General features: G+C 31.2%; 1 pseudogene across 1 annotated transcript in view; it reads left to right on the top strand.

Annotated features, from left to right (window-relative positions):
• The first annotated feature begins 303 nt into the window (after window positions 1–303).
• The window catches only part of LOC147802064 (chymotrypsin-like elastase family member 2A), a 31,829-nt pseudogene continuing 21,050 nt past the window's right edge, over window positions 304–11,082 (top strand). Inside the window, exons 1-4 of the transcript XR_015429893.1 lie at window positions 304–562; window positions 3,076–3,189; window positions 7,893–8,133; window positions 9,119–9,242. The product of XR_015429893.1 is annotated as a chymotrypsin-like elastase family member 2A (transcript). The remainder of the gene's footprint in view (window positions 563–3,075; window positions 3,190–7,892; window positions 8,134–9,118; window positions 9,243–11,082) is intronic.

The raw sequence follows: 11,082 nt of genomic DNA, 5'->3' as shown, positions 1-11,082 counted from the left end.
TTTTAAGAAATTCAACTCCAAAAAGTTTTTTTTAAATTTTTTTTTTTTTTTTAAGAAAAATGAATTGAAAATAAAAATGGGGTCCATAAGGGATGTACGAAGGTTAAAAATTTACATTTACTTTAAATGATATAAATTAATTTGTCTTGAACCTAGTATAAATTTATTAAAATATTTTTATCGTCGTTTTTGGTGAAATATATCAGCGTCCTTAATATTTTTATTTAAAAAAAATGATGTCGCATGAACTTTTTCATTCATTTTAGCGGAAAAGCTTTTCATTACGAAGGATAACATAAATAAATACCGTTTTCCTCCTTTCAGAGAATTAAGATAACCTTCTTAGAGTTCGACATTGATCCATCGAGAGGTTGTTCTCAAGACCAGCTTGTTTTCTTCGGAAAAGACAAGAAGTCAGTATTGGGCAATTTCTGTGGATACGAATTGCCAAAGCCCATACTTTCAAATGTAGGTGAAAATGAGATCCGTTCCCTTTTCCGAACAGATTTCATGGGATCAGGAAAAGGATTTAAAATTCAATACGAGTCTTCACCCTACTTCAGTAAGAGCTTATTTAGCTGAGCTTAAATGATTTTGTTTTAGACAATGCGTTTCTATGATTGAATCATAATTTCTCCTTTTTTTTCAGAAATCTAAAGTGTCATTTTTTACCGTTCCAATATGCACATCTTGAAAAATAGTTTTAAAAAAAACTGCAATTGAAATTTCTCTGATGAAAAATTTTAAAATATTTTAACATTTTAGTTGATCCTATTGTCTCCTTACTTATAACTTGAAAAATTAACTTAGTCGAATATACTGATTTAATTCATTATATCCATGGTGCAGATCAATTATTGAGTTAGACAACATATTGTTTTCATTCTTTGGTGCCTTTCAAAAATCATGCCGTTTTCAACTAAATTAAAACCAAAGATACATTTAAAGCTTCTGATTACTTGTTCGAAATAACACGTGTTTTAATAACAAACATATGAAAACTTCTTCTAGTTCGAAATTGTCAAGAAAGTGTGTTAAAATATTGATTCTTAGAATGTCTTAAACATATACGAAGTTTTTACTGTTAATTCTTCAAGAGATTTTTTTAAAGAAAAAAAATAATACATCAGGGAAAATACTTTTCTTCTAATGAGTTTCATGATATTAATAAATCTTAAAACAAATTGCATTAGTTTCAAGCAATTTTTTAAATTGTTTTTTGTTAAAATTCTCTACCTTAAAATTTTAATCTTTCTACTTATTATAAAATGTAAAAATTACTCTCTTCTCTCTCTTTGTAAAAAAGTCTGACAAGCTAATAACTCGAGCAAAAGTATGTCAGTAAGCTAATAACTCGGAAAACAAAGATTGTATTATTTTTCTATTTTTTCTAGGGGTGATTTGTAAACAATCTTCTTCTTCTGGCGTTTCGAGAAAAGTATTGAAAATACGAAATTCCAGCGTTGGAAACCGTCGATGGAATCGTCGTCATAGAATAAAACGATCGCTGTCATGGAAACAGCATTTTATTTACAAAATATTTAAAAAACTACTTAAAAAAAATAATTTAAAAAAAATAGAAGCAGATGAAACTCTAAGAAAAAATTAAATATCCTTAAAGCTCACTAAATCTATACGTAAAGCAGAAGTAAAGCGTACTAGAAACAAATATGCCGAGTAACATTAATTATTGAAAACTGAAGAAATGTTAACTCCATCATGTTTCCACTCGAAGCCACGGTGATGGAGCAGCGTCGCACACGTCATACAACCACAAACCCGTTTGTAGGGCGGGTCACATTCACACAAAGGAGACACAGAGAGATAAAGAAACATCCATTCTCTGAACAGGATTCGAAACCGCGGCCGATGGCTCCGCAGTCAGACACGCTAACCACTCGGCCACCTGGTCGGCAACTCCCTAATGTTAAACATATAAATATGCTTTTTCTTATTCATCCAAACAGCATTTCAATTTCAAGGATTTTAAATATATTAAATTGTAACACTAAAACATTTTGATAATTAATTGTTAGCATATTTTTGATCTCAAACTTTATATGAAAATATCACAAATCAGTATTTACGGGTACCAAGTAGAACAACGCCAGGTTCTGATTCACATCCGATAATAGCGCACATCGAATATATAGTATACATTCCGATATTACTGTGAATGTTACTACATTTTATTTGGTTAACAAAAATATTTGCTTAACACAATTGGATTATAGTTGAAAAATATCGCGTGCATCGTGGTATTAAAATTTGCACTCATTATGAATAGTATATGATAAACTATGTACAGTGGTTAGATGCCCTTAAACATACATAAATTATATATTTAAGTACACAAGACTTCTATTAGTCCATTCTCAATATTAATAAAAGTTTTTTTTTTATCATTCGTATAGGCTTAAGAGAGTTAAATAAAACTGGTTAACAGACTGAAGTTCACTTCAATTTACACAGGTATCAACTAAATATAAAGACATATTTTAACTTTTTAACCTAAATACTCAAAATACTTGGTTATGCTGTTTAGTTCTTGAACAGTTCCCTTAAGCTAAATTGCTTTTTAAAGTATTTTTTTTTGCTTTAAAATATATTGTTGACTGTTTTAGATCCATGTAAATTTTTTTATAAAAGAAATTAATACAAGTTAAGGCTTGTTTCGTTTTGGCGAAGTAACCCTTACAATTGTATATTTCATTATAGTAAAGAAGTGTATAATTTGGTTTACACAAAGCAGCTAATTTTATTTATTATTTATCAAAGTCACCATTTTAATGTTAGCATATGTTGTAATAAGCATTTTAATAACAAATTCACCACATGAACATGTAAGAGGCGAAATGAGTAATATGAGTTTATTATACTTAGAAGTATGTCCTGATGTTTGAATGCAGGATCTCGAAATACTCTATTTATTTTTAAAAAATGTTCTCTGGAGGCATATCAATAACATCTGCTATCACGTAAATTGAGCTTTTATTTAAATGCCAAAGTAATCCATGTTCACTTTCAATTATTCTGATGAAACACAGACATTATATCTGTTATTTATTTTAACAGCAAGTGTGTGCGAGGCTGGTGAAACTCAATGCGTGAACAGAAACTGTTTCACCAAAAATCAGAAGTGTAATGGAATGGATGACTGCGGTGACGGAACTGACGAAGAAGATTGCGGTAAGGATAAACTTGAAACTAAATCTACTCCATTGCAATGAATACCCTTGTTTCATGCAGCATTTCAAAATTTAATTTTCACACCTTAAAAAATAGATTTAAAATAATTTTCTCGTTAATAAAAACCTAATTTCTTCGTTTCTGTGAAATTTAACATACCAACGGTGCAAAGAAATTTATTTTTCAGGTTTTGCATACAAGAAAATATTTATTCAAATACAAAAATAATCGTGTATGTTGCTCTTTTTTATTTCATTTTTTTTCGTATTTTGTGAATATAATTTAGCATGTGCGTATCAGAAATTTTCTCGAAGAAATTCTCCGATTTATCTTTTTGAAACCACTCATTTTGTACGAAAATATTTAAACACGCATTTGTAAATTTAAAATGTAAATATCTATTCTCTGGTGGTTGCAGCAGACAAACCTCAAATTTCTCACTGAATATTTTGTGTGCTACTATATAAGTTTTAATAGAATTAGATATCTGTTGCACATTAATTGTTTAATACTTAGGTGATCACTTGAAAGTTATTGCAGCCCGAATTTTTATTATTTATTTAATATTTTTAAAAATATTATTAATAACAATTAAATATTTCTAAAAATATACTTCTTATTTTAATTTGTAATTCAATACTTTTGTTTTGTACTACTTGATAAAACTCCGACAGTAATATGTATGTTCCTTCAAACATAAAAGAGTCTTACAAAAAATTTTGATAAAGTTGCGGCCCGCCATTTGATTTGTGTTTTTTATTGTTGCCCCCGGCCTCATGTAAGTTGGAAACCCCTGTTCTAGATTAACGAAGAAACAAGGATCCATTAGATGGTCGATCAACAAGTATCCAAGGAAACAAGGATCCATTGACAGTCGAAGTTTGGTATGAAGCAAAATCAAAGACTAATAAGGCCCACTATAGTCCGCTTTTTGATCTGCAGGAAAATTAAGTGTATTTTTGACAAAATCAATCTGTCTCTTGTCCTATAATTAAGGTTTTTAAAATTGACCATATCCATCTGTCTAGAATTTACACTGGTGTGCAAAACTTAAGCAACAAGTGGTTTTTCGGCAACAGCTCCCCAACAAAGTATAAGATAGCCATGAAATTGCAGTATAATATGCACGTAATTCAGTAGAAAGATTATTTGTATGCAAATTTTAGAAATAAAACGTCGTAGGTGATGTAAGCGGACGTAAACCTTGTCGGTCGGCGCGCAGGTCAAAGCTGTGATAAAAGGATGAAGAGCACCGTAGTTAAAGACATTCACTGCAAGTGATTTGTTTTGTGAAACATGTCTTTAAGAAATCATTTAGACGACTTTACTCGAGGAATAATGATTGGGAAGCTTGAGGAGGGGCGTAGTGTGACCAGTGTCGCCGAAGAGTTCGGGATCAACAAAAGTGTTGTTTCTCGTGCTTGGAATGCCTTTAAAACTACTGGTACAGCTGTTCGGAAGGTTGGTGGTGGCCGTCCAAGGAAAACAGCACCAAGAGATGACCGTTACATTGTCCTCCAGGCGAAAAGAAACCGTTTTCAGTCAGCGAGCGCCATATCTCATCAACTGTGCACAGCCACAGGACGACAAGTATCAAGATTTACAATGGCCAGACGCCTCCACAAAGGTGGCTTATTTACTAGACGTCCTGAACGCTGCATACCTTTAAAAGTTAGCCATCGGCGGCACCGTTTAAAGTGGTGCAGAGAACACGAAACCTGGACACCTCATCAATGGAGTCGCGTCCCCTTTACAGATGACAGTCGTTTTAGTGCTACAAGCGATTCTCAACGTCAGTTGATCTGGGGCCCTACTACCAACTCATCGAAATTTATTCCGCTCGGAAACTAGCTTTCATCGGATTGCCAATTTCGTAAAACCCACTGTGTCGCAACATGAGCATATCGGAATCCGGAATCGAAATCGCCTTTCCGCACGATTCGGGTGAAATTGGAGTTTGTAGGCGGGACTAACTTTGACCAATTAGAAAATTACTATAATTCTAATTTATTAATCTGGCAACGATATGCTTGTTTTCTCTTCTATGCGAGATAAAATCGCATTAACTTAGAACTGTAAGCTTAAAAATCCATATGTTTTACTTTAAAAAATTACTTCCCATCTATAATCTATAACTAAAATCTATATTCGCCAGCAATATCCACCACTGAATGCAATTACAATGAAATTCCAGAAGGAAAATCAAGGTTGTCTAATATTATTTTCATTACAAGCAATTTTGGGATTACTTAAAACCTTAGGTTAATTAAAACCGAAGGAAGGATATTTGCTTATTCAACCATAATTACTAGTTTGAAGCGTCTAATTCTATTATAATGCAACTGTAAATTTGTTAAATTTTCCCATGAGAATTAAAAATAAAAATCTTTTTCATGAAAATAATTATTTGTAGCATTTATTATGAAGAAATCTGCCAAATCATTTCTTTACGTCCGCAAAAGACTATCTAATCTGCTAATGAATTGCCCTCAATCAAATGCTCTTCATTTTGTTTTGTTTTAACAAGGCAGAAAAATAAAATAACTCATAATTTATGTAAATATTTAAACATTGCTGCCTTTATGTTTTTTTTTTAATTTTTATTTATTTATTTATTTATTTTTTAAAGAAAACAATCATATTTTGCGTTACTCGTAAAGGGAAACCACGAAAATATCTTTCAGATTGCTTGACGCTTAAAAAGTTCCAGCTTAATGTTCAGGATTCGCAATGAAGTTTTTTTTATATAATGAATCTTTGCATCTTTGACAGACAGCCAATTATATTTGTGAATATAACGAGATGCTCTTTATATATTTTTTATTTATATTTTAACTCATCCCAAAAATCAAAGTAACTCGCAATTTAAGTATCGGCGAAAAACAATATTTATAAAAGTTACAAAAATAATTTATTTTAACCGTGATTAAGTTGAAATTAAAATGATCAAATTTTGCGTTACGCGCAAAGAAAAACTACGAAAATGTTTTTCAGATTGCTCAGCGGTAATTGGATATCAACTAAATGTTCATCATTATCTCAATGAAATTATTTTTTCATAAGCAATCATTTTTTATTATTAATCAGGCCTAGCCGTTGTGGCTCAGAAGATCTGGAGTCTCCGTGAGGTCAGGCTAACCGTGGGAGGTTTTCGTTGTTTTGCGTTCCATGTAACGGAAGTGAGTGTTAGTTCCATCAAAAAGTCCTCCACGGAGGCAAATTTCACTCAATACTTAATACAGGACTCTCCTTGTCTTCTGGGTTGGATTTAAAATTAAAAGACTACGGAGTTGAACATCAGTAGTCGTAAACACAAAATTAGGTCGGCTGTTCGACGACGGTTATAAAATTATGAAATAGATAAGTTATCATCTTTCTGAATATAACGAAAAGCTCTTCTTTTTAACTCAATCCGTAAAACAAAATAAGCCGCAATTTAAGTATAGAAATACAATTATATTCATGAAAGCTATAAAAATATCCTATCTTAAATAAAATTAAATTAAAATTATCAAATTTTGTGTTACACGCTAAGAAAAACTACAAAAATGTTTTTCAGATTGGCTTTAATCGGTAGTAATGACAGAAAACAGCGCCATTTTGATCACTAAAATAAACGAACTTCTATCGGAATTTAGATTTCGCTTGCTCAAAACCTGCCGGAATCGGATTCGTAATTATTTCGCATCGGAATTTAGTTCCGAGCGGAATAAAGAGCTCGTAATACGGCCTAACTGACATTCACGGACTTATGACGTCACGAGAGCTTCATTTCGATCGGAATTAGATTCCGTGAAGCTGGTAATAGGGCCCCTGGAGAGAGGTTGGTGCTCGATTTCATCCCAATAACATCGCGGAAAGAGATCGTTATGGTGGTCCTGGAGTTGTCGTCTGGGGTGACACTATGTTGAACGGGCGGACTGAGCTTCAGATCTTCGACCGAGGTTCTGTAAATGGAGACCGCTACTGCAATGAGGTAATCCTACCCCATGTGCATCTGTTACGAGGGGCCATTGGACCAGACTTCATTTTTATGGATGACAATGCCCGGCCACACCGAACTGCTAATGTTCAAGAGCTACTGGAAAGTGAAGATATCACACGAATGGATTGGCCAGCTTACTCTCCAGATCTAAATCCCATAGAGCATGTGTGGGATGCATTAGGGAGACGTCTTGCGACACGACAGTGTCCTCCTGGTTACACCCATCAGCTGAAAGATGCGTTAAAGAGGAGGGTAAACGTTTACCCCAAGAACTCCTGGATAATCTGGTGCTTAGCATCGATAGACGATGCCAAGCAACAATTACAGTACGGGGAGGGCATATCCCATACTAGGGAACATCTGCCAGTTGTACTTACGCTTCTTCAGGCAATCATGTGTAACGCCACTATATGTCAAATAAAGCCTTTTTTTGTTCCATACCCTACTTTAAGCTTTATATTCATTTCTGCGCCATTATTCTTTTACCATCGTTTAAGTACAAAATAATGTACATCATATTCAAATTTCATGTCAGTCGGATGATTTCTTGTAGAGTTATGACAAATAACGCACTTGTTGCTTAAGTTTTGCACACCAGTGTATTATATTGATTCTCATCATAAAATGTATAATAATAAGCTCATAAATTGATGATGATTTCAAAACGAAGAGCGAGGGATCTGCAACTTCTGTTAGCTAATGAAATGAGTTGTTCTAGGTTTCCCATATGAGACGCAGCCACAGAAGTGTGGAGTGCAAACTATCGAGCCGAACACAATTTTCAAGAAGCAGGGGGTAGAAGGTGAGGACAGGATGGTGGGAGGAGAATCTGTCATCCCCAACAGTAGGCCATGGCAAGTCTCTCTGCAGAACACATTTAGTGAACCAAATGGACATTTTTGTGGAGGTACACTCATAAATGCTCAATGGGTACTCACTGCTACCCACTGCGTCGCTGGGCAAGTCAATAATGTTATAAAACTGCATTTAAAAATAGAAAAAATATTTTTTCAGAATACAATAAAGTATATTTATTCAATAAATCATATCTATATTTATAACGTAATATATCATAGTTTTACATTTAGATCTTCATCCTAACTGAAAAAATAAATGCATGTTAATTATGTTTGTTCCTGTTACTGTATAAAATAGTGTATAAAAAATGAAGGATTGCTTAAATAATATTCCTTAATTGTGGAAAATTACAAAAATTGCTTATTTTATTGTTTGTTATTTTAATTTTGGGTTCAAAATACTAAAAATATTACATACTTATAGCATTACCTGATCTGTAATTTTTAAAATAGAAGTGTTTATTTTTAAATGTTTAAGCATCAAATCTTAAAAATAATTCTAGCTTTGAAGCTTCCGAAATTTGACATAATTAATCAAAAATACACTCAAAGAACTTAGTTTGAACATTCGATCGAGTAACATTCTCTCTCTTACTAAAATAACCAATAATTCTGTACGCAAACACACACAAACGCATATATATATATATATATATATCTATATATATATATATATATATATATATATATATATATATATATATATATATATATATATATATATATATATATATATATATATATATATATATATATATATATATATATATATATATATATATATATATATATATATATATATATATATATATATATATATATATATGTATGAAAAACCCTCATTAATAATATTATCTTGCCAGATAAAGTGCGACTCTGCACAAATATTTATGAATGAAATTTTAAGATATTTTTGGAGCATGTTAAAATTGTTGCCTTGATAAGTCTCAATAGTTATTTCCAATTATGAATACTAATTATATCCAAATTTATAATTGTGAAAATTTAAGACCATCAAGGATTTTCATAATTTTTTTTCTTTTTGTTTTCTTGTAATAGCTCATATTTTATGTAACTTTAATTTTAGATATAATCATCCCGGTAATATTAAGATTCATTTAGGTGCTCACGGAAAATTCAACAAAACTCAATACGAACAAATAAGGAGAAGTAAAATAATCATTTCGTATCCAGATTTACAAGGAAATAATGTAAATATTTTTTTTAACTTCATTTTGTTCTAGTCATTGTTGGATTTTGTTGAGAGCAAATCAGACTGAAAGTCACGTAGAACAAACTGAAAACTTAACTTTTATTTACATCAAAAAGAATATAAAAACAATAAGATGTTGCCATCATGTTAGAAACCAAAGCTAAAACATTTTTTCCTTTGTTTAAAAAAAACAACAAACAAAAAAACAAAACAGATTAACTTGACGTTGCCCTAACAGCTTAAGCTGAATGTGTATAATATAACTCTGAATGTTATACACTGAAAAAATTTTGAAACATATATATGAAAGCTGAATGTGCTCTATTGATTAAGTAAGCAAAAATAAAATATTTTAAATCCCAAAAATGTCTGACAACTCTAGGACATAAGAAAATACATTTTGCTGAAGCTAATTTAATCTTACTAGATTTCAAAATTAGTAATAAAGTTTTCCAGCAGATGACGTAGAAAAAATATAAAACAATGTTTATCAAGCTATTAAAAAATAAATTATGCAAATATGAAACAAAGTAAATCAAACCATTCCAATTTTTGCATCTTTTTTCTCAGACTACTTCAATTGGTTGCTTAGCTTTTTCATTATTTTTAAATCATGCTATATAGCTTTTCAAAATTAACCATCTGTTGATGAGATAGCAACTAGTTTCATGAACGAACAAAATGCTGTTAACTGAATATTTCCTTCGGATTTCACTGTTATTTAATCGATTGACGGTAATTTTTAGGACACACGGTATCACCAGTTACGGATTCTAAAAGAAGAAACTAAAGAAAAAGTGGGTTCAAAATTTAACTTTTTCTCATGAGAAGATAAAAAAAAAAAATAATATTATCAGCATGTTCTTCATTATACAAGCTAATTTTTAATCTTTACTTATTTAGTGTTTATTATTAGTTAATTTTTAATAGCAAAATGATGACTTTGTCTAACTGTGATGTCTTAAGCCCCATTACAAACTGCAACATTTTTAATTTTTTAATAATGGGATAATTTTTCAATAGAAATTATTATTAAAAAAATATATTAAATTAAATGTTCTAAAGTTTGATGTTTATTACAGTATACCAATAATTGATAACTGCTAAAAAGAGTTTATAAGGATTTTTTTGTGAACAAGTTTTAGAAGCATGTTTAAAAAGTGCAGAATTCAGGATCCTATTTTTAGGAATGAATAAAAAGTTATTAAAATTTAGGAATGAATAAAGACTAAAAATGCTCACATGGGGATAAAATATCGACTCCCCGTCAAATTACATAGTTGTAAAATAAAATACAAATTTATTTTAAATTTAATAACACAACTTACAAAGGAGGGAAATTTCATGTTAATTCTTTGCTGTTTGAGAAACTTTTTCTTATATCGATTCGATCAAAAATTTGAAATTCCACTAGTACCTCAAGATGTACTATTTTACTAGTGTAGATGTGGAGAAACGAAACGTTTTAAACATTGTAAACATTACAGTGCTAAAATATTATTGTTAATTTATTGTTGCAGCGAAGAATTTACTTCAGTTAAATGGTGTGAAAAGTAGTTGGGAATCAGTCATGGAATAGTTGTAGACTGGAATACTTGCGTGAATTCTTTGCTTAAACATGAACAACGAGAAGTAGGAGGACCTGATACGATCGACGAAGTGGACGAAAGTTTGTTTGCGAAGCGAAAAAGCAATGTGGGATGGATGCAATTCCATAACAAAACAGATCTTCGGGAAACGAACGAATGTTTCCATGTGGAGGTGCCAAACCGATCCTCTAACACTTTCAAGGCAATTAAGGAAAATATCGAAATCGAAACTATAATATATTCCGATTC

Source organism: Parasteatoda tepidariorum, chromosome 10, assembly GCF_982258835.1.
Source record: "Parasteatoda tepidariorum strain Cologne lab strain chromosome 10, Ptep-v5.0, whole genome shotgun sequence".
Classification (NCBI taxonomy): domain Eukaryota; kingdom Metazoa; phylum Arthropoda; class Arachnida; order Araneae; family Theridiidae; genus Parasteatoda; species Parasteatoda tepidariorum.
This window is presented reverse-complemented; position numbering and strand designations above follow the sequence as displayed.